We start from the raw sequence: 27,784 nt of genomic DNA on the forward strand, positions 1-27,784 counted from the left end.
CAGTTGATGGGGATCTTATCTTAAGAGAAGATTGATTACATTGGTTGTGTTAGTATTAAATTTCAGGAGCTTCAGGAACTGCAATAAAAATGGAAATTACTATTTATGTGGCCTACAGAAGCAGATACATTTAGCTGACACTTCAAGTAAGTGTACATAACCTGTCCTGCTGCTGTAATTAGTCTGGAGGTTTACATTAATATTTAGTAGCAAAGAGGCAACTCCACCTGACTGCATTTTTTGGGATTCTTTCACAATGGGATTTTGTAATGCTCAAGTGGATATGTAAGATGTGGTTTTCAGTTATTCAGAAATCATAAAAGGAAAACTAAATGGGGCACATTTATTGCCTCAAGAACTACCTAAGTATACATGGGAATATGTGTATCCTAAAAATCAGCCCCAAGTGACATCTGTCTCTGTGTCCACACAACAAGCAGTTTTGTTTTCCCTGAATGTGTAATCATAGTAAGAATTATTAACTGAGCATAATGTCAGAGCAATGTAGTTCAAGTTAATTAAGACCAGCATGTGAACAGCAAGATTTATTTTTCCATCAGTCTTTACTAATGCAACAGTTTTAACAAATGCCATGAAAATCCCTGCTTCATTATGTTGTCCCAGTGCCAATATGATAAAAACAAGTGATTTGTATAAAATCAAGAAGTTTTTGGAAGAAACCTGATCAATATATACAGATTGTAGATATAGTAAACAGCAATGCTGTGAGGAGCTCTTGAGTAAGCTAGTTGTTTTATATGGAATATAAAATATTGCACCTTTATATATGGAATGCCAGAGGTCCCTTGAGCATTCCTTAAGAATTCACTCATTAGTGTTCTTTATCTTCTTATCCCAGCCTCTGCAACCACTTCAGAAAAGGCACCTTTTTGTTGTAACAAATTCTGTGGTGTATCATATTCTAGAATCCTTCCTGCATCCAGAACAAGCACTCTAAAATACAAGAGCAAAAAGATTACAGAAGAAAAATCAGCTTCTTCAGCCACATTTTCCAGTTCTACTACAGGTATCTCTGGATTATGGGAATGCATTTCAAGGAAGTAATTTATTTTTCAAATGGCTTATCAAAACTTACTTACCTTTCTGAATCCATGACTTTGTGTAACCTGTGGGCTATAGTTAACACTGTGCAGTTGTGAAAATCTTTTGATGGTGGACTGCACAAAGTTATCTGTTTCCATGTGCCATAGGTTAGCACTATGTTGACCACTACACCATGTCAACAGAAGCTGTCACCTCTTCTAGGACCAGGATTTTTGTCTTTCGTAGCAAAGCACGGGCTGGACAGACCAGCTGTCTCTGCTCAACACTGTTAAAAATACATTTGGGAAGGGCAAGTTAGGCACATGGAGGAAAGGGAACACAAGATAAAGCTGAGATTACCATGGAGCCTGTCTGTACTACTTTCCTAACACCACCTTATGCTTCTGCAAAGACTACTGAAATATGTTCATCCTGTCTTGGAATTTTCTTTCTTCTTGCTCAGCATATCAGTAGTAGTTAAGGTAGGACTCCTCAACACCCATGGCTGAACTTTGAATCTTAAACCTAGCCTTGTCTTCAGTTTCTATATTCACATTATAGTGGGCACTCTGAATGAGCCAGATTGAATGCTGAACCACTTTTTAATAATGTTCAGTGTAAAAGTTTGGATGCTTCTGTATGTTAGCTGTAGTGTGTGCCTTCTAGAAATCTCCTCCTGAAAATGGTCTGTCAAAAAAATCCAGGTTGATATTCAGTACCCTCTATTTAAAACCTGCCCCTTTGCTGCTAAAAGCTTCAACATTTGTCTCCTCAGTTTAGAGTTCTTTTATTTCAAGTGTCACCCTCCCTGCATAACTATGGTTAATGTTTTACAAGTTAAAACTGAGTTGTTTTGCCTAAGCAAATACAACAAAAGAATAAGCTCTCTGCATTTTGGTAGGTTTTTAATTTGTTGGGTTTTCTTTTTTTTTTGGTTGTTTTTTTTTTTTTTTCCTGGATTGATTTATTTTTTAAATTTAAATAAATGAGCACTTTTCTACCCAAATCTAATGAGGTGCTGCATGAATTGCAGCACCACGCCTCCCTTCTTTACACTTACTTATATACTTGAGCTGAAAATAGCCTACTCCCTTGGCTTCCCATACAGCACAGGCCATCAGAATTTATACCACTGTGACCAGTTGATCACCTCAAAGAAACTTGCACTACCAGAATAGTTCTATTAAGAATGACAGGAGAAGTGTCATTTTTATGCTGATACCTTCTGAAGTAAATTCTCTGGAAGGAACACATAGTTTTAAAGTACTCGAAAATAACTCCATTAGCACTTTTTTGATTATGTACCTGAGATTTTCACCACCTTCTGAAATCTCATGGAGGAGCTTCTTTGGCAGTGACTGGACAAAATCACTTAAGTCACAGAGTCCCAGCACCTCCCACAGTTCAAGATCAGAGTGTTTTCCAAGTGGATCCAGATTTGACTGCAGTGTCCCAGAAAACAAGATGGGGTCTTAAATAGCACCAGAATGTGAATGCACAATTCCAACATGATCCTAAAACAGGCTGTCATAAGTCCTGTCCTTACATTAGCAGAAGGAACTGAGACAAATAATCTTGGAAATGGAGCTTTGCAAGGGAAACTGTAACAGTTTGAAGCTGGTGAATGGGAGGACAAAAATCACGTGTGGTCTCTGTGAGCTCAGCTCTTCATTAAGGTGAAATATAAAGAGCAAGAGATTTCTTGTGCATTCTCTGTGCTCTGGTTCTGTGACTAAAGACCTGTCCAGCACGTGGCAACGGCCACAACACATGAATTATTACTGTACTTAGGTTTGTGAAGCACTGGCTACCACATTCATGAGCGCTGTTAAGAAAATGTAGGAGGCTATGACTCTAAGTTAAATATCCTTCATTTCCTATAGGAAAGATGACATATTCAGCAACGAGAATACCTGCAGAGATTTATAGACAGAACTAATGCTCCTAGAGATGGTAAGCTTCAGAGTCCCTTTTTTTCACCTTTCAGTTCTATTCTGATCCCAGCCTGTAAGTTCACTGCGTTATTGGGTTCCTCTCTCAGTTCAGTTGTCTGCTGTGGATCCAATATACTCCATCCACAGTAAACCAGACTTGCAGCTGCAGTTGAGAAAATACTGTGTAATTCACATCTGTCAGATGTTGTGCAGATTTACAGAGTTTTAGCTGCTTAAAGCAAGACAAATGTTACAACCAAGTATGTATGAATTGTATTCTGAAGACCTGTGGCATAATCAAATTTGGTCATGGATTCTCATTTTTGAGAATATAGTTATATCAAAAAGCTATATCAAAATTAGAAATTATATAAATGGTGAATTTGCTATTCCCCTGAGCAAATACAGTTCTCAAAGGAAAAGCAGCTAAGGATTTGCAGGAATCTATAGGTATTTTCTTTTAATAATCTCTTTCTTGGAAAGACCCAAGCTATTTTGGTTTAAATATTAGCATCATTCCTATGCATGGTCTGTGGGTAGAGACTCACAGGAAGTATTACCAAGGTTAAAGCTCCAAAAAGGCTAGAAAAAAACCAAACCCTCCCTTTGAAAAATGTCAGATAAATTTATTGCAAGTGATGTTAACATCATCCATTCACAAAAATGTTTGTATGAATGGCATTCAGGGAATGTGCAAAAAGACTTCAGGTGACCATTGAATTTGTGTCCTAGGTTTTACCTTATACTAGATCATTTCAACATAAATCAGTTTACCAGCATGAAGACAATCCTAATGATACGCGACCTAATCTTGAGTTTCCTGCCCTCTTCTAAAGTAAGAAGTAAGCTCTACGTGACAGATCATAGCAGATTGGTTTAAATACATAATACATAATTTGTGTATACATCACTTTATTCCCTAGAGGCTTCAAACATAGTTGGACCTATCTTAAAATATTTTAGCCCTCAGGTGGGACTTGAAAACACCAATCTAGCTATTCCAGGTAAGACTGTTAAACTAAACACAGCTTATAAAACCTAATGTCATACACGTGGTCTCCATGTTTTGAAGCTTCTTCCATATCATTGCCAAAATTCCACTGGAGTGTTATACCTCTGTCTCTCGGCAGCCTGTGGACTTTGAGGTTATAATTTCTCCCAAAAACTGAATGTCTTATGTTAGCCAAAAAAGAAAAAATAGTTATCTCTCAACCACATCTCACCTGTGGAATAATGTTAAGATTTCCATGTAGGTCATGGAGTCCAATAGTTGATATATCAATTCCATCAATAATTATTTTGCCTTCACACCCCTCCAGAACTCTAAATAAGCAATTTGTGAGTGTTGATTTACCAGCTCCTGTTCTTCCAACAATTCCAACCTGAAGCAGAAGGTTTTATGATAGAAACTGTAACTTTCCATGCTACACATTCTAAATGAAAAATGATACAGGGAATTATAGGATACAGTGAATTCAGTGTCACAGCTCCCAGTCCAGTTCTCCCAGCAGCTGTACAGCCCATGCCTGGTTCAGAAGGAATCCTTTCCCTTTCCTCTCCCTTTTGTCCAGCACTCCCCAGCTCAAACCAATGACTTAAAACTAGGTCTCACCTGGTGTTCCTTGATCCCAAGCCCAGTGTTGATCAGCACTAACCTGGCACCCTATTTCTCTGCACAAACATTCAGCAAAGTGGACAAGAGGTTTAACTTAAAATTTGGATCTTCTTCCTTAGAACTGCCAAATTCATAAAACATTACTTCAGTATCCTGCAGGGATAAGAACTTCTACTTATTTCTATAAAATACTTTTCCTTTTCTCATTTGTCTTTTCTTTACTATATTCTCCACTTAACATCTTCCCTGTTCAACATGATGTTGCATTTAGTATTGGAGTCTCCTTATCTGAAATATTTTTGAAGTAGAAAGTTGGGAAACAGGATTTTATACCTCTGATTTATTTCTTATTACATATATTACCTTCTCTTTACTCTGTGTCTGAAAAGAAACTCCATTCAGGGCTAAACCAAGATCCTTCCCATACTGAGCCTTGTAGTTGACCAACTCTGTAATTCCTCTATCAGGCCAGCCCACTGGTGGTCTTTTAGACAATATCCATGGTTCCTGGAATTAAAACATAAACTTGGCAGAAGACTAAAAGAGAATGAAGAAATAGAAGAGTCCTGCTCCCAAGGGCTTTTATGCCTCTGTGTTTGACATGGGCACTACTTTCAGAAAAGCACAATAGCCAAGGTAAAGTGATTAGAAAGACATGTCTCCCCACACATGAGGTAAGAGTTATGGGTCAGACAGGCCTCTCTTCCTCTCTTCCCTTTTTCAAATGCTCCTCTTGGTTGCACAGCACAGAGAGTTCACCTGAGCTGCACCTGCATTAGTCTAACTACAAAATCCACTGCTACGAAGGATGACAAAAAATTTACTGGTCAAAATAGGAATAAAACTGCTATAAAACTACTACAAATGTAATGAAGAAGCTACATATTATTCTCAAATAAAAATCCCACAAACCCCAGAAAATATTTATTAACAATTACCTGCTATTACCGCTCACCAATATTAAAGTCAATCTAACTGGTCATTTTCTATGCACAGAAATGAAATATTCAAAATGAATGCTCAGTATTCAGGAAGAATGCTCACCTCTTTATCCACTGTTGCATATTCATAAATTCTTTCAATTGAAACTGCATTGGTCTCAATTTCACATGCTCTACGCACCCAAACATTTAGAATCTGAATCACCTGGGGAAATAGATACAAAAATAGGAACAAAAAATTCGACTCACTAGAATTCAGAACATTAATTCAAAAACTTATCCTGAACTTAGCTCCTAAGTTGGATGGTTAATCACAGAAACCAAAAGATAGACAGAACATTTTGGCACATCACATGAACCAATGGTTAGAAAATCCCTGATCTCAGTGTTCCTCTGAGCACTTCTTGTCTGCTTTCAAACTGCCCAATGGTTCTTGTAATTTACATTGACGTAAAAGCTCCAGATACTGGAAACTACCTCAGGATCATCAGCAAGTGTGCAGTATTTGTATGAAATTTTGAAAGGAAACACATATATGGCTCATGTTGTGTTTACAATTATTGTACTACTCCCTAGGTAAAGCAAGACAGCAATGCAAACAATGGATTTGTAATGGAGGTATCTATTGGCTCTGCCAAATTTGTCACCTTCAAGCACTGGGGATGCTTCTGCAGACAGGATCATCATAGAATGGCCTGGTTTAGAAAGGACCTTAAAGATCACCTAGTTCCAAACCCCCCATGGTTAAATATTTCCACTTCTATAGGAAAAGAGTGAGCCAAACTGATTCTCAAGGTCAGCCTTTTGGAAATATAGTTTGCAGCTAAAGAAAGAACCATGTCAGTCGGACAACAGATGAAGGTGAAAAACTGTGACTGTCCAAGGACAGGATGAGATAAAGGAGATTGTTCTATATCTGAAGAACAGCAAATGGAACTCTTGTAAGCTGGGCTGGGTGTGGATATGCCATGACAGATAATAGGCTCTATATTTTTCAAAATTTTAATTCATTCATATCTGTCAGCAGTGTTTCTGAAGCTCTTACCATAGTGAGAATCTGGACAACACTGGCTCCTAAGGATCACAAGGATAAAGAAAATTGGGTGCTTAGTTTCTGTCTACGTAATACTTGAGATTTATTCTAACTAGCAACTCATCAATAAAACTTACCTTACTTAAGACACACTTCAAATATGTGGTTCTCATATATTACCTTTGCAAGGGCAATGCCAAAGTAAATTATTTTACTGAACTTTTAAGTAAACATTCCTACATAACATTCAGTAAATGAACAAGAACAAGATATTAAATATGAAGTAAATTGTACATGACTATGCTGCTTCTTTGGTTTAACAAAACACTAAAAAACAAACCTACTTTCATTAACTTGATTTTAAAATATGTTTTAATAATTATTATTCCATTTACATTCAAAATTGGAAAGTAATTTATCATAAGCTTCCCAGAATTAATGGAATTAAAAGGGAAACTCTGTCCTACCCAAGGGATGTGGTGTCATTGCTGCCTCCATGTATATTCACCTACTCGACTCCATTATAATTCTCTTTTTCTATGCAATGTGCTAACAGCAAGAATTTGTGCTATTACTTATATTTAGAGCATAGGATATTGATAAACCCACTGTAGAAGAACTCACTGTATTTCCAGACAGTGCTACAAACAATGCAGCAAAGAACACCATTACATTTCCCAGAAACTCAAGCCTGACAGCTTGAGCCACCTGTAGTAAATCAAGGCAAAGAAAAAATGGAATTAACCACCAATTTTTTTATAGCCTATTGAACTCTGAGACCATTATATTAGCAATTTACCCACTTCACAAATAGATAAGTACTATTATTCCCATTTTACAGATTAACTGGGGGGTCAATATGACATATCTGGAACTGGTAGCACCACTAAAACCAAAATGCATGTGTCTCAACTCCCTTCCCTCCTCATACTGCTTTCCTGCTCCTCCTATCTGAAAAAGATTCAGATGTAGGACTGAAAAACAGACCAGGAATCTCTTTGCTCATCTGTGACTGTAACTGCACTGAATCACAAAGGAAGGTGAGGAAATGGACTTTATTTCCTTAAACCCAAGATTTCAGTCTCAAGAACTCCCTGGTGCCTGTGAGTACAGACAGCAGGTTACTTCCACATGAACTACTGAAATATAAATTCAATTTGTTCATAAACTGGCAAGAGGAACTGTTAGTTGAAATGCAGCATAGTCCATGATTATGACCTCTTGGTAAAAGTCTTTTTTGTTCTGTTTTTTTTTTTAAATAGTCTCATCCCTGACAGCATATGCGTATTTTCTATAAACCTGCTAATTTCTGGCAGATAAAGAAGAAATCCTAGTGCTTAAACATTATCTATGCATTCATTACAAAGAGTGGTGGATAAATTGCTCTTGTCTCAGAATCACGGACGGTGCTGAGTTGGAAGGGATCCACAAGGATCATCGAGTCCAACTCCTGGCACTGCACAGGACCATCCCCAAGAATCCCCCCATGTGCCCGAAAGTATTGTCCAAACACTTCTCTGTTTCTCAGCGGCTTTACTCTGACTAAAGCTAAACAGTGACTTGTTGAACTCCACAAAAGAAGGTTTAGTCACAAACACAAACCTGCTGTCAAGTACCTGTTTGAGATGACGTTGTTGTAGAAGTAAACCAAGTTCTCATACACAACATCGTTATTTTTCCTAATGAATCTCTCCTGGTGGCCAAATGCTCGAATTGTCAATCTCCCTGCCAGAGTCTCACTGAAGTGGGAGATCACTGGGGACTGCGATGCTCCTGCCAGCCGTCAGATTTGCCGGGAACTCGTGATGTAGTAGTGCTAGTGAAACAGCACAGACAGGTTCCAGTCACGGATTCTGGTAAGTAATCCCTCTAAATTTTCAATATGGAATAAGCTGAAAGTGTCTACACAGAAAAAAGGTATTCACAAACAGTATAGAAAAAAAACCCTACTGTCTCTCGGGACACACCAACATTGTAATGATGACATAAGTGCAGTATATAAATTACTGGCAAGGTTAAAATAAAATAACATTATCTCCAAATTCTATTGAAAATGTGCTGTATCACAAGAGGTAGATAACAATCAAGACTTCAATGTAACTTTCAAGTTAAAATATCCTGTGTCTTTTTGAGATGCAAGTCAGCCTTTATTTCTTCAATGTAATGATGTCTGTATTTCAACTCCTCAGCAGAGACTGAATCCAGGCACTCTCTTCCTTCCTCTATATTGTGATTTTAAGAATCTTTATGCTCTTTAATCACAGACCATACTCTGAGCATCAAGAAACAGAGATGCGGCCATTAGTCTTTCTGAAACATTACTTTTTGGTTTTTCAGTAGCATAACTGATGCACTGAAAAAATCATTCCTATGCTGTTTTAGGGTTACCCTTCAACTTTTAACTTTCACTATTGTATACACCTCACTTCTTCATGTAACCTCATCAGATTTATTGCTGGGATCTATATCCATATTGTATCTTCCAGAGGAAAAGCAAGGTATGAAAAGAAACATATAGGTTTTTAAAGTTTACCAAGCATTACAGGATATATTCAGGAAGTATTCAAATTTCCTTTCAAGAAGCCTGGAGATTTTCTAATAGTAATAAATTACAACTGAGTCACTCAAGCTTCATTTTGATAAAACTGAAAATACACATAAGTTTTACCTTTGTGAATCTACTGACAATCTGCCCAGCTGGGTTGGTTTCAAACCGCTGAAGAGGAAGGTGCAAGACGTTGTCCGAGAGCTGGTGATGCAAGGCCCAGGAAGCAGACAGGGAGCTCCTGGTGAGCACACAGGCACCACAGCAAACCAGAAGCCCTTGGGAAGGGAAAAATTGAAAGACAGGATGAAAGGCTGGGGTGAGAAAGGGGATGGAGCATGTTTCTGTCCCTGTTCTCGACCACAGTCAGCAGTCCAACAGGTGCACTTCCTCTCTCAGTTTTACAAATGTACGTATTTGCATTTTGTTCATACATCTTACTACTTGATAAGAATGTTTTTCCTGCCATTCTCTCCTGCAAACATACCACTATGTATCAATGCTGCTTCCCCCCTCAATGAGATGCCATTACATTACACTTGGATGCTCCCAGAATTCCCAAAGTATCATTAAATTAAACATTATTTTCTCTACCTGGCTGTATATACATGCTCTTCCCAGGTCTATTATACTGTGTTGCACACCCTAAAACAACCGGCATTATTTCTTCACCAAAACATTTAGGCAGATTAAACTTGGCATATGGTGAGAAAACAGTCATATATGCTCATCCTTGCCTTGAATGAATCCCAGGAGCCCATAGATACCAAGTTCATAGTTCTGTGATTGTTTCCATTCGGTGAAATCACTAACTTGTGCTGTTTCTACAGTCCAGCTGCTAAGCCATGATTTTGGCCAATGGCCAGTGCATTCTGGCCTATATAAGCAGCTATGGTCAGCCACATCCAGCGCCAGTCGAAGGCTTGCAAGTATTTCAAAACAAGTGACATTTTCATCTAAAAAGAAAAAAAGAAAAAAAGAAAAAGGAGTTACTTGTAAAATAATTACCATTGTTGAAAGCAAATACACATTATATAATGGGAACTGGATATATTAAATTCAGCATCAATCTAAAGAATTTCTTAATTAAATGTGATAAATTAGGTATATAAAGTTGTGCTGTGAAAAGGTTTCCTCTCCTCCACTAGAATGTTCTTTAATGATACATAGACAATCTTGCTTGCTTCCAGTGTCAGACTTCCATATACGTAGATTATACAAAAGAAACAAAGAAAAAGAAAATTTAAAAAGCCCAACCAATGAACCAACCAAGTGTGCAATTCCTGGCTGTATGAAGCAGATCTTACCCTATCAATAGGAGCAGAAACTTTAGAACTACCACTCTGGGCTACTGGAGCCAAGGAAATTAGTGTCAGCAGAAGACAGTTCCCATTCTTGGAGCAGATAAGGACTAATGGGGTCAAACTGAGCTAGGCCACTTAAAAGGCAGAACAGGTAGAAGCAGGTTCATGGATTTCATTACAAGGTCTGGAGTGAAATGAGTTGTAGTTGGCACAAACTGTTCTGTCTCTTCTGTAAACTCACTTTTTTCCAAGCATCTATTTCTACCACCTTGCTAGAAATTCATACTTTCTTCACCTCTCCACCCCACTGCTCTTATTTCAATTAAACTATAGCCTCCCAGAAGTTTTGACCTTCTCTACACTGTTTCACTTGCTCTTTTCCATCTCTCTAGCAAGTGGCAGATTTTTTTAAAGGAGACTGCAGAAAGTGTGCTTCTAACAAGACAATCCTGCAGCACTATTACCATGCAAATTTTCTAGTCTGTGCTCTAGCACAAAACTATTTAAAATTCCTAAGACAGAATGTTTTTCCAACAGTGGTAAAAGCTTTTTTCATATTCTTCTTTCTCAGATATGCAAAACTAGATGGACTACGATATAATAGAAAATTATAGCCAGTAGCACATCATCAAAATAGAAGGTCTTGGACAACACACTTAAAATTTGGTAAAAACCCGTAAGGTATTATTTTAAATTCAGTAGAGAGATGTAAGAAACAAAAAACTGCAACTGCAAAAGAAGACATTTTTATGAAAACAAATGTCCAAGCTTTTCTTTCAGTGATACTTACACCACCAGCAGCAACTTTCTCTCTATTGTTAGTGAATATTTTCCACTGATCAGGGGAAGAGCTGCAAACAAGAAGCACTTTCAAATCTTCTTATGAATCATCAAAAAATACACGCATTTATTGCTAAGAAAAAAAGGATACTATGAAATCACATAAATTTTTCCTGCTTAACATACTTTGGTTTGCACAGTGAAGCAACCCATGAACTGAACCCCTAGAATGTGGCACATTCACTGGATTTCTTTGGTATAAAGGGAATCCAGAAGATGAGTTCCAGACACAACATGTTCCAGTCAACTGCTAATGTGCACTCAGGCTGAACCCACGTTTCCACAGCAAAGCATGGTGGCACAGCCTTCAGCACTTGGGGTTGTCCTAGCATTGCATCAGTTAAGCAGCGGCTCGGGGCTTTTTAATACCTGCTCTTTGTGTTTCAGCAGCCCTTTTTGTCGCAGACTCCTGCCCAGCTGACCCTCTTCCTTTGAAGAACTCACTACAATGGAAAAAAAAAACCAAAAAAGTACTTTCAGCATTCATATACCATGAGTAGATACATACAGTACAAGAAGCCAAAATTGAAAAGGGTTTTCTTTTTCAGCTTATAGCCTATAATTCTGTAGCAGAATGTAGAAAGGAATGCTCGAAATTTTCCAGCAATTCTTTTACTCATTTCCAGGAAAGGAAGAAGGAATATATTGAGAAGCTGGAAGGAAAAGTAAAACACTAAGCAAAACACAGTATTCATATTTTTTCACCTTCCACTGAGTTTGTCTCTCCACTTGTATGCTCTGCACTGAAGACTTGAACAAGCTCAGCAAAATTAGCTCTCCTTGAAATGAGTTCTTGGTAGGTTCCCATTTGACTTATTCTGCCCTCTTCCATCACTGTTATTAGATCAGTGTGAGGTAGGAGAGTGAGGTTATGGGTCACCGATACATGAGTCTGAAACACAACATTTTCTATTTTGCCATTTAATATAAACATTTACTAGAAGTAGATATTCTGTTATGATAGCTGGAATAATATAACAGAATTCTTCTGTGACTTTGCTCTATTTGTCTACTTTATCATTATTATTATTATTGCTGCTATTGTTGTAATTTATTGCCTACTTTACTAGATCAGTCCTTTAATTGCTGATTGTAATGTCAAACTATAAGCTTATAGCTACTTACTATTACTTGTACTTACCTGTTCCTTAATGTTTAATGTTTCTTACCTGTTCCCTACTCAGGAATGGCTCAGAATAGGTTGTAAAGAAAAGACTTAGATACTCCAGCTTTTAATATATTACATGCAGTTTGACAGTCCCAATATTAAAATCTGCTTACAAGTCTACCATTACTGAAGTTCTTGCTTCTGCCAGATACTTACAAGCCATGGAGCAGGCAAATTAAGAACAGGGAGAAAGGAGAGAGGAAAAGACAACTGTGAAGTAAGTAATGTTGACCCAATAGTAGGTATTTCATGTTAATATATGTGTTTTGAAGCAGCAGTGGGAATAATCTGTACTAATTCATAACATTGAGATTTTAACAAATCTTACCTTCCCACATGAATGGTTTTTAAATGGGAGAATTTATTCCTTCAGATTCCACTTTCCCTTAGGAACTTCTTTGTTCAACAAGAAGCCTTTTATGCTATAACCTGTACTGGCTGTACCCTGTACTGCTTTTTGTTTAGCCTCTTTATTCAGAATAATTGTCATCAACCTGTTAGGTAAAAGATGAGCTTTTGCAGAACGACTGTAAAAAGCAGTCCATCCCCAATTTGAAAGGAAGCCATCCTATGTTACCTTGCTTTTTAGGAGACCTGAAGGGCCAATTAGCTTCTCAAAAAGATGTTTTCCAACATGTACATCTACAGCAGACAGGGGGTCTTCCAGGAGATACAAGTCAGCATTGCTGTACACAGCTCTAGCAAGGCTCACTCTCTGCTTCTGCCCTCCACTTATATTGACACCCTAAGAAAAGAAAGGCAAAACAATCCATATTTAAATAGGAAATAAGAAGAAGACCTAAAGGAGACCTGTGTATCATACTCAGTCTTGGCATTAATTTTCTCAGATAATCAAAGTCGATTTTATACTACATATGAAAATAGAAAGGTAACAGTTGTATTTTCAAGTAATTAGAGCAAAGCTTGGGCCCTGTTGATTATTCCCATACCAAAATGGGCAAATGCAAGGTTACTTTGGAAAATGAAAAAATAACTTTTATTTACAGTCATACAGGCATTTTTACAGCATAGAGGAAACCCCTGGAGAACAGGACAGGGCAGATGTGAACTTCTATATAGAAAAAAGCCAAAATTATTCCAAAATTATTAAGAGTTCAGGATTATTAAGAGTTCAGAATTCAATCAGAATTTAAGTTCCAAGTAAGTAACCTAAGTAAGGAGATCAGCAGGATGTACTTGGCTAAACATTAGTCATCAGTGTCAATTACCAAACAGATAATCATAAAACCATAGAAGCCATAGCTTATCTTACTGTACAATTTCTGACACCTCAAATTCTCACCCTTTCTCCAATCTCTGTTCAATTTCCATTCGGTAACTGTTCCAAATCTGGCAGTAAAGCACAAGACTCTAAAACAAGTTTGTAGTATGGCCTGTTTAGATTGGAACCAAAGACAGTATTTTCCTGTAAACTGTCATTGTGAATCCAGGCCTGCTGAGAAACATAGGCCACTGAACCCTAAAAAGAACTGGAAATAATTTGGTTTACTTGGGCTTTCTGAACATAAGAAACAGCATTTAAAAATAAATTTGAAATTCCAGCTTTGCCCCAATGTAACCAGTAATTCCTTCCAAACCTGAGCACTATTAAAATTTGTCACGAATGATTTGAGCATTGTTAAAATTTTTATTAAGTCAGGTAATAAAAACACTCTGCTGAATATTACACCATAACAGCTAGCCTATCATTATCATAAAAGCACATATGACTTTAAATAAAACTGACAGTGCTGGGGCACATATAGAGCAAAGTTTTCCAGGGAAAGATCACAGTGACAAACATGCATCCATTGTAATATCTATACGCAGGAAACTGGGTCTGTATTAAATAGACATCAAAATACAGTTTGATGGTCTGTATTTTTACATAACATGATGTGGAACATGTCAGCTTTAGAATATAAGATTGCAGGATAGGAATGATAGCTGGAAATGCTCCCAAATATTTTCTTACATTAAGCTACATGCCCTCTGAAAATCTGTTCATTAGTTCTGCTTAACTGGGGTATTGTGGAGTGGGAAGGGCAGGGGAACATGGACAGACAATCTTACTCCTCTCTGAACTGTTCCTTCAAGTTTCTCCATTTCTCCAAGAAGAAAGAAAAGATGACTTTCCAGATCCGACCTGTCCTACAACAGCAACTTATGAGCCTTTAGAAATGCTGACACTCAAGCTGGAAATATTGAGAAGACAAATTAGTTATCCTCTCTGCAAATACTCCATTATGGTCACTGTAAGAGAGAAAGACTGTATTACCCGTGGAATTATGAGACATTAGTATTTCAGTTTGCACATCTTTTGACCATGTACCATTTCAAGAACTACAATAAGGACTTCAAGGATAAACTTATTTGTCTGCAGGTTAGAGGTTGCTGAAGGCAGCTCATTCCTGGCCCCTAAATTGCAGGCTGTGGTGGTTGAGATATGGATGCTCACTGTTACATTATGGAAAGTTTCCCCCACCCCTGAGAGGACCAGTGTAAACAGTGTAGTGAGAGGGTTATACTGGGTAGGTTTTAACCTGTTCAGCTGCCTTACTAAAATTTAACAGCTGTACAGAGCTTATCAAACAGTTCTCCATTATACCCCTGGACCTGGCTATATCATTTCCTTACTAACCCTCCAAAGTGTTCATTGCACAGCAGTTTAAACATACCTGAATTGACACCTAAGAAAACCCTTGTTAAGAAATGACAAACGAAATGAGGGGTGGTTTCAGGTAAGAAAGACCACTGTGAGAAAAGCAAACTTCTTGCTAGTTAGTTTTCTCCAAAGGAAGCCATGGCCCAATTTTAAGATTAGTATTCAGTGCAAGGCTGCATAAGCTACCTTAGCCTACTTGCAGGCAATACAAAATGCTACACCAACAAAAGGGTATCTTCCCAATTAATTCTTTCCAAAATGCAATTCAGGAAAATTGACAAGTTAAAAATTGGTTGCATAGACTTTCCAGAGCACACTGATCACATGGGATACTTCAGAAACAATACTTCATGTTCTTTTTGGTATGTATCATCATGAACTACTCTGAATCAGAATACATCAAAGCTGATCAAAATCTCTACAGACATCACATTCTGCCAAAGGAGCTCATAAAAATAAATAACAAATATCTTACTTTTTCAGGATTGGTAAGCCATTTTTTTCCCAGTGGAAAGAAGCACCAATAAAACCAACAGGATGATCTGTTGCAGTAAAGAAAATAGAGCAAAGAGTTGTTTATCCATCCCCTCAGTTGCATTTCTTAATGATCTTCCACGTAAAATCAAGACTAATTAAAAATTAATAACTACTGCTTACTTCCACTGTAGTTTGTAGTGACATCCTCAGGGTTAAGATCCTCAGCAAACAGAAAATCCTCTCAACAGCTCAGAGAAACTTTGGCCTACAAAATGAACACACGTACATATATACACACACACACACACACACACATATATGTAAGTATTTATAACATGCATGGGCTCCCTAAATGTTTAAATATTATTTTTAAGGTTTTAGATAATATGGAAAAACATATTCCTTGTTTTATTTGAAGCCAGACAAAAAAGGTGTTTAGGTGTTTAAAAAATATTTTCCTTAAAGTATTAAACAATCTAAAGTGATCAGTAAGTGTATTTTTTTCCCTGAGGATCTACTGCTGTGTAGTTTTGACTCAATTGGCTTGTTTTCATAAACCTGTGTTTTAGCTTTTTTTTTGTTAAGAAATAGTGAATGATAAATGTTTCTTCACAGACTGAAGAAAGACAACATTTTGCTGTGAGTACATTCATGAGCTTGTATGATATACCCATACAAGAAGGTTAAAATCTACGAGTTCCCAACTCAGGTGGCAACCCTACTGCTGTACCATTAGGCCTGAAGGATGCTGAAATGGGATCCTCAGCAGCTCTGTCCTTTTTTCTCCACTTCCTTCAGTGGTGACTTGACAAAAACCGTTTCCAGAGTCCACCACAGGTCTCCCCTACCTGGTACCAAGGGCTCCAATATCTAAGAGTGGCTGAGTGATTTAGGCTTGTGCAGCCCAAAGTGTTCATGCTTTATCTTCTGTGGACTATGAAGAAGAGAGGTTGAGAGAGTAGGAGCAGAAGCTGAGTCCAGCCCACTGAAGGAAGAAAAGTGAGAGACAGAAAGCTCAATTAGGTGCGCTACCCAATTTTCCTTCTACTTAGAAGGCTGAGAGACATCCTTTAAACAGCCTTCATGCTTTGCATTCCATAAAAAATTGTGCAGTTTCACCTCAATAAAATGTAACTTAAAATAATTAAGCTACTTAATCACTCGTAGAAATGGCTGAAATACGACAGAGTACAAAATGAGCCTTTTATAGCACTTGTTCATAATAGGTTTACCTGAGCTACAGCAGAGATCACAGATGGTAAATCAAACAAAGGCTGTCGCAAAATGTTGACTAAAGAAATAGATGTGAACACTTTAGTTGCTGTTAAAACATTCTCTTGGTCTAGATAAGACTCCAAATGTAGCCAGTGAAACCTTTTAAATAAAAAAATGAAAAAGATATATTAAGAAGCAAAATTACATTGAAACTAAAATTTATACACAGATACCATTTTTGTTTTCCAGAGAACAACTGGTCTTACACTACTGAGATCGAGGAATAGAGGGCATTAAGTGCCTCAGTCTTTCCCTTAGCCTTTGTCACTGTGTATCCTTCCCATTCAACAAAGGATGGAGATTGTCTTTAGCTCCCCTTTTGCTGTTGATGTATTTATAGAAATATTTTTATGTCTTTTACGGCAGTAGCCAGATTAAGTTCTAGTTGGATCTTGGCCCTTCTAATTTTCTCCCTCCCTAACGACATCCTTGCAGTCCTCAAAAGTTGCCTGAGTCTTCTTCCAAAGGTCTTAAACTCTCTTTTTTTCCCTCAAGTTCCAGCCAAAGCTGTCTGTTCAGCTCATCTTTTAGCACATGGGGATGGCCTGTTCATGCACCTTTAAGAGTTCCTTCTTTAAGCAAAGCTTTCATGTATTTAGAGTTCAGTGTTTAAAAAGGGATAGCTAAAAAATACAGATGGAAAATGCACTCCCCAAAAACCTGAAAAAGGAGTATAAAGAAGGTAGCTGATTTTTATGCAAAAGAAACAGTGTGATTAAAGCAGGGCATGAGGTTCAGGAGCTTTGGGTTTGGTTTCTGACTTTCTAACACAGGTCAATTCATAATCTTTCTCCTTCTTCTCTAGTCATACACATAGCATTAGAACCGGAAAATTCAAATACATTGTGTTGAGAAATTTATTGTTTTGAGGTACTGCAAGGCAACACTTGTGACCCAGCGAGCTGCTAAAGCAACAGGGAACATAAGAAACAGTCCAGCAGAAATTCATAAATTTAAATTACAATAAATTTAAATAGAAATAAATTTAAAATTTAAATAAATTTTAAAAACCAACCATAAAAGGAATACACATCAAGGTCAGCATGGAGTAAGTTGTCAGATAGCCAGATGACTTCAAAACATCCACCTCATGTTCTGTAATCCTCATGACCTTCCTTTGATAGGCAGGTTCCCATGCGTGAAGTTTCAGGATCTAGATAATCAAATAAGCACATTTTAATGCAACAAAAAAGCAGTGACTCTGTTTCAGAAATTAACTTAATATCCAAGTGTCATTTTCAAGTATTCAGCAATGCCAAACTACAAAAATCTGAATGTTTTACAAATGAAAGAAAGACCTGATATAACTCTAAATTAGGTTGTACTCTAGTCACTCTTAATTCTTCAGATTTCAGTGTGTCCCTTACGTATCACAAAGGACGAGCTGGTTTCAAAACCGGCAAAATAACAAAAGTAAGACAACTTTTAAAAGTGCTTTACTTCTATGCTACAATCTTGCTTTGCTAAAGGTTTCTGAACATCTATTAACATATTTTACATTCTCATTAAAATGTGGTAGTAAAATTCATGCATCATGGCTAGTAAGCTTTTCAAATCATATTAAACCAGTAAATATTTTCCAAAAACACTTTAAGCACATTATGTTAAAACACTTTCTCTTTAAACTTTTATTATTTTCAGCTGAAATATTACTCATAAAACCTTAGTTTTTAAAATAACTTCCATATCTTTATAATAATATATAATAGTAATAATATAATAATAATAGCTTTACAACCAAACCTCTTATTAGTTGTGGCATTACCTTTATTCCATGTAGTATTTCAATTAGTAGCTTGACTTGTTGATCCAAATACTTCATTTGGCTTTTCTGGTTAAAGGACAGCAATGTTTTAATTTTTCAATGAACAAATGTATTTGGAAAGCAAAACATGCAGTGTACTGGAGGCAATAAATACCTTTAATGCTATTTTTACCTTGATGAAAAACACACTAATACTACAATTACAGCATTTTCAGATACATATTTAGTATTTTAAAAAAATCATTAGACAGCACAAAGGATTAAATGCATTAAAATAAATATTTTACCCTCAAATATCATAAAGAGCACATTTCAATTTTTGTTCCTTTTTTTTTTTCCTTTACACTAAATTTAAATCTTAATAGGCTTCAAGTTCCCAGGGTGTTCAGGAAATATAATATGGTTTTAATCTTCAAAATCTCTAAGCAGGTAAATACAGACTCAATAACAATTTAGTGTAACACTAAATACACACACATGAATATATATGTAATGCTATACAATATAAAACACTGTATATGTATATATACAACAGATATATGTATATATACAGGATTTAGTATAAAGCTTTCCTCTGTTATTAATACATTTTTACTTAAAGAACCAAATTAAGAGAGAAATTCTCACTCCTATACTACACTTAGGCACTTATGCATCTCACATTTCTAAAATAGTCATTACCATCCTCTTTAGTGTTTTGAGGCTTATTCATATACGACAGGAAGTTGAAAACTTTTAGTCCTTTGTATTTCTTCTCTCTCTCATATCACAGTAGGGATCTAAGTGCATATGTAGTTGCTGCACCTCACCTGCAGAAGATGTGAGAGAGGTTTTTGGTGCTTTTTCAACGTCCCTAAACAGTCACAGCCTTACAAAAGAATTAATGGGAACCCAGATTCTTCACTGTGTGTTACACCATCAAAGGTAGAATAAGACAATTGCCTTGATAGCAATGCAAAATTTGGGGTTGTAGTATTTTTTTCTAGTGGAAATTGTCATGGTAACAGGCAATAGAGTGTCAAGAGATCTGTAGCATCAGAGGAGCAGAAAAGAAGTCACTACACACACAGTACCTCCAGGGGAATTCCTGTAATCTCAGGAGAATGTGCTACATTTTAGTGAGCATCTTAGCCTGAATAGGAAAACTGGAAGAGAAGCATAATCCTACAAAATCCCTTACTGAATGGAATTAGCTCACATCCAAAACCACAGCTGTTTCCTAAATCGAGTCATACAGTGATTTTTATTAATACAAAAGTATTGTTTCAGGATAATGAAAATTGTAGGTATCCAACCTACATACTAGATTAGCTATCAAACATAGGGCTCCACTTCTGCAGTTACGCTTCTTCCCTCCTGGAGAAAGAGCTGCAGCTTGGCATTGTTTATTTGCTTGGAGTTTAGCTTAGATGCAACAACACTATTCTAATAAATGCATAATTGACCTCCCCCTTCACTCCTGTATTATTATGACAACTTAGCCTCTCCTTGTGATATGTATTTAAATAGCTCACCTTCAGTCTTCTTACTTTGGCTGCAATGAGTGCATTTATAGGTATAGCCAAAAGCAGCAGTGCAACACCTGCTAGGACTGAGGGGCCGAGTTCTTTCCAGAGGAAGACAACAGCCATTATGATCTGAAAAGGTGCTCACCACAACAGGTTCACACTGATGGCAAGCTCCAGGAGCTGCTGAGCAGCTGCTGACATCAGGTTAACAATCTGCCCAGTTGTATATTGTTGTCATGAGGAACTTGCTAGAGTAAAGGCCTGCAACCAGAAAATACAGAGGCCACAAAAATCAAAAACCTTGATTGCTAAAAGGACAACAATTAATTAGAGCAAAGCTGAACCGGTTGAAACAGACTTGCAACTCTTTATCACATTATGTGCTACATATTAAGATGATAGTAAATATTTTTTATAGATCACACAACTACTTTTACTTCTATGTTATTAGCACTTGCATTTCCTGTACCTAATAATGCTTCTGCCTCAGCATATCTTATTAAAGGTGGGATAAGTTATAGATAGATTTCCACAGTGGTTAGTCGTCTTTTAGACATCTGAAAAACAATGAAACTACTGGGTATTGAACTCAAAAGCAATTTCACTAAAATCAGGGGAAACTGTAACCTTTGAAGGAGACAGTGTGGCAAAATTCAGGTTCTCATATTCACTACTACTACATAGTAAAAACAGTGATCCTGCATATCCTTACTTTTTCCCAGACATCCAACCCAAACAGTTTTCCCATGTCATTCGGTAAATTTGGGAAATTAACCCATAATCAAAATAGAAAGAGTTTAGTTTCTACATGTATTTCCAATATTATGTCTGCACAGGTGGCTGACAAAAAGTGTGTAATTTCAGGATTACAGTCTTACAAGAGAAATTCTGCTGAAATTCAAAATTATTAAAAATAAATCATCATCAAAATACAGTGTCAATCTGTTAGTCTGTCACCAGTGTGTAACATCCTGTGTTTTGATCAGGCTAAGTAAGCATGTTGTCTTTTTACACTGTATGTATTTTAGGTTTTGTTTTGAAAGAGAAGGACACATGATTACCTTTTTGTAGATCAGGCCAACAACTGCAGTCTTGATTTTGACTGCAGTAAGGATGTTGTTCTGATGGTATAACTGATGGGGAAGAGTTTGTGAGGGAACTACAAAAAACAGGCAATAGCATAGCCACAGCCACTCCCATATGAGCTAGGCTGGGTTTCACTGGCCACTATCATTGCTCTGAAAATAAAAGAAAATTAAGTTTAAATTCCATCCATTAAATCAACTACCAACAATAAACATTTCATAAACCAAGACACTGGCAACTTGTTTAATTGAGTCTACCTTGGGTCCAGATATGGTGAAAGATAACAAAATTTGATGTTAAAAATGGCAGGTTTTACCTGTGTTTACCAATCTGTTCGCTCAGAAGCAATTCTCAAATACAAATCTCAACATGCATGTGCTATTGCTGACTTCTTTGACAATGGAGTACGAATGAAGAATAAAAGAAAATAATTTAATGAAAGAAAAAAAAAAGGTATTTGTACTTAGAAACACTGTAACTACCAACCATGAGAGCAAAAAGGAAAAAAAATCTGTAGGAAAATTCTGACTTTTTTTTTAGTAAAAGATTATCTTAAATTACCATCAGCCATGATGTCTTCAAACAGATTTTATGGTTAGCCATTTTGATCAGGATTACAATGATTCAGTACATATTTTGGAGGTAAACAATAATTCTGCTCATTAACTCTTTTCTTTATAATCACTCAAGTATTTGACCATCTCTTAACATGTCTGTGGTAAGCACAATTTCTAAAAACCACTTCTATCAACCTCACGGTACCAGCAACATGATAACAGAGTCATTTCAGTTTCCCATTAAACATCATTAAATGTTATGTATTTATGTGAGTTTTTTAAAAGTGGAGAGGGAAAAAAAATTGACAAAACAGAAGGAAAGTTAAGTATAGTTTTTAGTCAGTTTTTCTTAGCATTTGATTTTATATTTGTATATTAAATACTTACAAACAATATTGTGGAACTTTTACTAATTTTGTCTCAGTTCTTTAGCTACGAAATTCCTGATCTCTTTGAGCTTTCCTTCATTAGATCATTTTTAGCTAATCATGGGGAGGGAGGTCTAGATACTGGTAACCCTTTAGGTTTATTATTAATATTGTTCTTTGAACATAAAATGAAACACATTAAAAACTTACTTCATTACTTGAGGACTCCTAAAATCCAGAATGTCAGCTGTAACTTTCAGAAATGAAACTTTAATCAATAAATATTTAAACGTGTGCCATAATGGCAAAATCAAAGATGGTTTGTGGAAACTTGTTTTCTTAAATAGCACTTTTTGGACGCAAGAAGACAGATTACAAAAATACAGAGAGAATTAAGAGAAAAAATATTTTTGAGCTTCACCCACATTTACAATATAAAATATGTAATATTAGAGTGTCCATCTAAAGCCATCAGGGTACTATTATCTGAAACAGAACATTTCCTACAGATAAAAGAAAAGCTTTGGGGTAAGAAATTAAGCCTGGTTTTATTTAGCCTGGCTAGTAGTTATTCAGGAAAGGATAAATGCAATTCCTAAGGTTGCCCCTATCATCCACGAATATAATTACAATATACTTAATCCTCAAATTATTATCACAGGTCAAAACAAAATGTATCAGAAAAAATAGAGATAAGCTTCAATATAAATGCCTTCTTATTTATAGCAGGCTTACAGCAACTTTAAGGCTGAGTAACCCTTCTGTTATTTCAGAATATTTTCAGTTGTCAAGCAACAATTTTTTTCAGTTTGAATTTAGCTCAAACAATTGAGAAGATTCTTAAAAGGGCTCAAAAAAAAAAAAAAAAACCACTTTCCTAATCATCATGGTGATGATGGACAGCAAACTGATAATGGATTTCTCTACCTACCTGAAATACAGATGCAAAGAAAAGACACAGGGAAACAGACAAGTTCAAAGAGAAGAGAGTTAGATAGTTCTGACAAAATGATAATCCATCATCAAGTAAAAGTCACTGTACATTCTGTACCAGTCACAGTAGATTCTTTATCACAGTAGATTCTTTATTTCTTTACATGTTGAAATGTAAACAGGTGTCTTTCTAAGAGGCAAGTTTGAACTTAAACAATTTGTAGAAAAATCCTACAGCCATACAAGAGATCACTGATCCCAGCACTGAGGGGCCTCTGTATCCTACAAAATGTAGGCTGTTCAATAAACAGTTGGATTTTTTAAAATCTTCTCCAGCTTCTAGACTCAACTTTATTAAAGGATATTGCCTGTTGTCAGAATTATAGCTACCATTAATCCTGGAGCAGACTTCTGGACTTCTTTGCTCCACTGCTTTTCAAAGTTAGGACACACACTGTATGGTGGATCACCTTGATTGAGTTCAAACAGGTCATCCCTTTCCAGTGGCTTCTTGTAGCCTAGAGATATCATTCTGAAAGAAAGGAATTAACTTAGACATCCTGAAATACAACAGGCAAAAAAAGCAGGACTGCTAACTCAAAAAGCTAATGGTATAATCTAGTGCATATAAATACACTCTGTAATCAAAGTAATAGATGTAATCCTATGAAAGCTACAGACTAAATAGTTACCTTCAGTACACTGAAATTCACCTGAAGTAAGAAGAGTCCATGGAGATTGTCACATCTAAACAGAGGGTTCTGAAGAACCTTTATACCTCAGAATCCGTCTGTATTTCTGATCTCGTAATTTTTTACAGAAAAATATACTATTTCATAAAAAACCCATGTGGTATCATAATCCACTTACTATTCTGATCTGGAATAAAATACCTTTTTATCACAGGAGGGCATTATCATTGAATCTTAGAATCATTTAGGTTGGAAAAGACCCTTAAGATGATATAAATAACCTAACGCTACCAACTCCACCACTGAAGGATGTCTCTAAGTGTCACATCTTTTAAATACCCCCAGAGATGGCGACTCACTACACTGCAACTCATCTTCAGGCAAGGTAAACCACATTACACTGCTGGGTTTCAGCACAAATACAATGAGAATCTCCTTACAGCAGACTTTCAGCTGTTAAATTTTTCTTCTGATGAAGTGTTTTTATCCACTTAAGTGTCAACAAAAACTAAACCTGGTCTTAAATCAGCAGAACGGGGCTGAGGAATACACTGAGCCTAAAGGACCCAATGACAGAAGTATTTGGAATTTTCGATAAGCATGTCAGCTTTGTGACAACTCAAAGCAAACTGTGCAATACCATGTCTGAGGTGGTGAAAATGCCAAAAGATTCATGTTGACAATGCACTCTCACTTAAAGAACATCCCAAACATCTGGGACTCAAGCACAGGCACAGGCATGGACACTGGAGCGTGCATCCAGTGTCAGCTCTAAGCCCTTGAGGGCTGTGACACAAGCACAGTGTCCATCTCCACAGTGTGCCCTTCCAGTGTGTGTCACTCCTATGATGGTGTTGGGGCTACTGTGGGTGCATTGTCCAGCACACAAGACTCAGAAATGGTTTTTTGGAGGTTGTAAAACTCTGGTGGGGGTGGACCTTGCTATCCCCAAGGGTGAAGCTGTAACATCAATACAAAGTGAATTTCACCGAATCATAGAATGTTAAGGGCTGGGAATGCATCTTAAAAACCATCCAGTCCCAACCCCTCTGCAATGGGCACCTCCCCCTAGACCAGGTTGCTCAAGGCCTTATCCAACCTGAATACTTCCAAGGATGAGGCATCCACAACCTCCCTTCATAGCTAAAGAAATGAAAAAACCTTTTTTGGTTGGTGTTTTTTTTTCCTTCTCTTCTTTTGTTAGACATTGTAGAATTAGTTAAAAGATACAAAGTATAGCCTGCCTTGAAAATTTGGGTGAATACCATGACATAGAGAATGCATCAGTGTCATACAAAAACACTGCAATCAGTACACGGCAGAACTTTCCAGAAAAACGGAACATTTGTATTTAAGGTGTAGAACATAAGGACTGGTAAATACAAAGGTGAACTCCTAACTTCAACAGGACCAGAGTTTAACTGAATACTCTGAATCCTTGAAACAGTCTGATTGTTTTGAATCAGCTTATTAATAGCAAATACCAGTTTCAGTTATCTGTAGAATTAAGAATATTGAATAAAGCAAGAAACAGTTCTGACACTTTTCACATTTTTTTTCCCACTCATAGACTTTTGAAGTGTGTATATCATCTGGCTCAAATAATTTTTCAAAGAAAAAAAGTGTTAAAATTTAGTAATGGCCACAAGACACAATGCACAAAATTGTTTGAAATAACACTGGACATATTAAGTGACAGGAAGTTGCAGGACTTGATAGAGCTGAACTTTCAGTTCCTATTTTTTGGTGGAAAATTTCCCAAGAAGCAGAGGGAGTCCCTGGTGTATGTGAGCGGGTGAGTGACAATAACAACTTGTGGCCTGCCATAAAAGAGGGAGGAAAATGAGCATGAAATTGGCTACCCAGAAAATACCTTACATGTACTACTGAATATTTGTTCCTGGAGATCTAGAAAGTTGTTATGATGCCATTGTTAAATAATGCCACTAGATAATGCATAAAATGACTGTTACTATGTATAAACCATACTCCACAAAATATTTGAATATGATCTCTAAATGTTGCAAACTTCGATTTTTGTGCAAAAAGCTACCAGCACTCTCATAGTCAGGCTCAAGCCAGAATGATGTTGTGGAATATAAGTACACAGTCTACAATTCTGTGAGCATCGATGAACAACCACAACCAGTTTAATAAATTCTCACCTGCTAAACCAGGAATATGGTAATTTACTGAAGAAAGAAGCATTCTCTTCAGGGTCGCACTTCTGTTTAAAAAAGACCAAAGGAAAAAGTATCAATGATACTTGAAAGAACGATGTTCTTGTCAGTGTTTTTGTTCTCTTCTAAACATGTAGTTTTTAGAAAATATTTATTTCTGAGCTATCAAAAGGCTTAGAAATACACGTACAAAAACTTTTTTTTGCCTGTCACCTTCTCCCACCAACACACTCTAACACAATGTATGAAGAATGAGAGAGGTCTACAGCTCCATGAATTAACAGAACAACTTAGCTGGGTTCCTTAAATCTTTGACAGTTAAATTTCTGCAGGGTTTATTTTTTTTCCCCTATTTGACAATGCAGCTATTGGATGTTATCAAAAACTAATACCTAAAGAACAGCAGGCTCCTTTCAGGACACCCGATGAAACAAAGCATCGCTAACACGAGCCGTGCACATAAATGGAAAGAGTATGAGGCTTGCGCACTGCTGCCAATTTCATAAGGCATTGGAGATAAAGAGTAACAGAGGCAAACAAACACGAACTCTCCCGTAGTGCCCGAGGAATGGGTGTGTATCCACGCCCAGGAGTGACTGCAGGACACCCAAGGAGTGAGTCCTGCCCCTCGGTCACTACCTGCTTAAATTCATCCCAGCCCGAGGGCGCAGTTGCAGCCTTTTCCAGCAGGTGCCGGGAAACACCCACCGACACAGCCGGCGCTCCTCTGGTTTCCCACAATAATTTTTGGTGTGCTTTCAGTAAAATGCCGAATGGTTACACGATAATGCGACAAATGATTGCAAACAGGTGATAAAGATGTATGTCCCCGTTCCCTGACAAACACACCCGCTCCTGCACCTACGCGCCCTCACAGCACGATGCGCTTGGCTGTGGAGGAACACCCATGGTCGTGCCCTTCTCTGCTTAAACCCTGCTCCTGTCTGCGGCCTGAAGATTATTCCCTCCTTATCCACGCGAAGGATACACCCCAGGACATCAGCTGCGTTTTTAGGGGACAGACTATCAGGCACCCAGCCCGGAATCCCGGCGGGTTTGAGGCGGCCGTGGGAGGCAGCGGGCACCGCTCGGGGTCCCGCAGCCGCCCGGAGCCTCACCGAGAGCCCTCTTCCCTCCTCCTCCTCCCTCCTCCCCGGCCCCGTCACCTCCGTCCTGGGACCCCAGCGGCTCGTAGAGGCCCCGCCACGGCCCTCGGGAGGCGGCCATGGCTCCCGCAGCCCCCGCCGGGGAAGGGGAGGGAAGGGGAGGGAAGGGGAGGGGAGGGCGGTGCTGCCGCCGCTGCCTCGCCTCAGCCTCCCCCGGGCAGCTCCTCCCGGCCCCGTCCTGTTCGCCAGCCCCGGCAGCTGTGGGTGACCCTGTGACAGCAGCCCAGGGAGCGGCCTGAAGCTGACTCGGGGAGGTTTAGGCTGGATATCAGGAAAAGTTTCTTCATCCAGAGGGTGGCTGGGCACTGGAACAGGCTCACAGGGAAGTGGGCACAGCACTGAGGCTGACTGAATTCGAGAAGGGTTTGGTGAACGCTCTCAGGCACAGGCTGTGACTCTTGGAGATTGTCCTGTGCAAGACCAGGAGCTGGACTCGATGATCCTGATGGGTCCCTTTCAACTCAGCAGATTCTGTGATTCTGTAGCTGTTGTATGCATAATACATTTAAAAAATAATATGAATCTTGAACATTCGTTTTTTGATAAAGTTCAAAGATATGAAAGTTTCTCTCAAAATAGAAAACAAGAAAAGATGAATCCAGTTATCCAGTATTAACGTGTTTTTTTCTTGACTTGTAGCCACGATCTGTTTGTCTCCTTTTGTTATCTTTGGTACTTCATGTGTCAT

The 27,784-nt window shown here is 37.7% G+C and overlaps 1 pseudogene; it reads right to left on the reverse strand.

Annotated features, from left to right (window-relative positions):
* Positions 1-530: 530 nt before the first annotated feature.
* On the reverse strand, positions 531-27,784 carry LOC121669226 (annotated as a pseudogene).

This window comes from Corvus kubaryi, unplaced genomic scaffold (genome assembly GCF_017639235.1).
Source record: "Corvus kubaryi isolate FWS band 111438036 unplaced genomic scaffold, C.kubaryi_AGA036_p1.0 37391, whole genome shotgun sequence".
NCBI classification, from domain to species: Eukaryota; Metazoa; Chordata; class Aves; order Passeriformes; family Corvidae; genus Corvus; species Corvus kubaryi.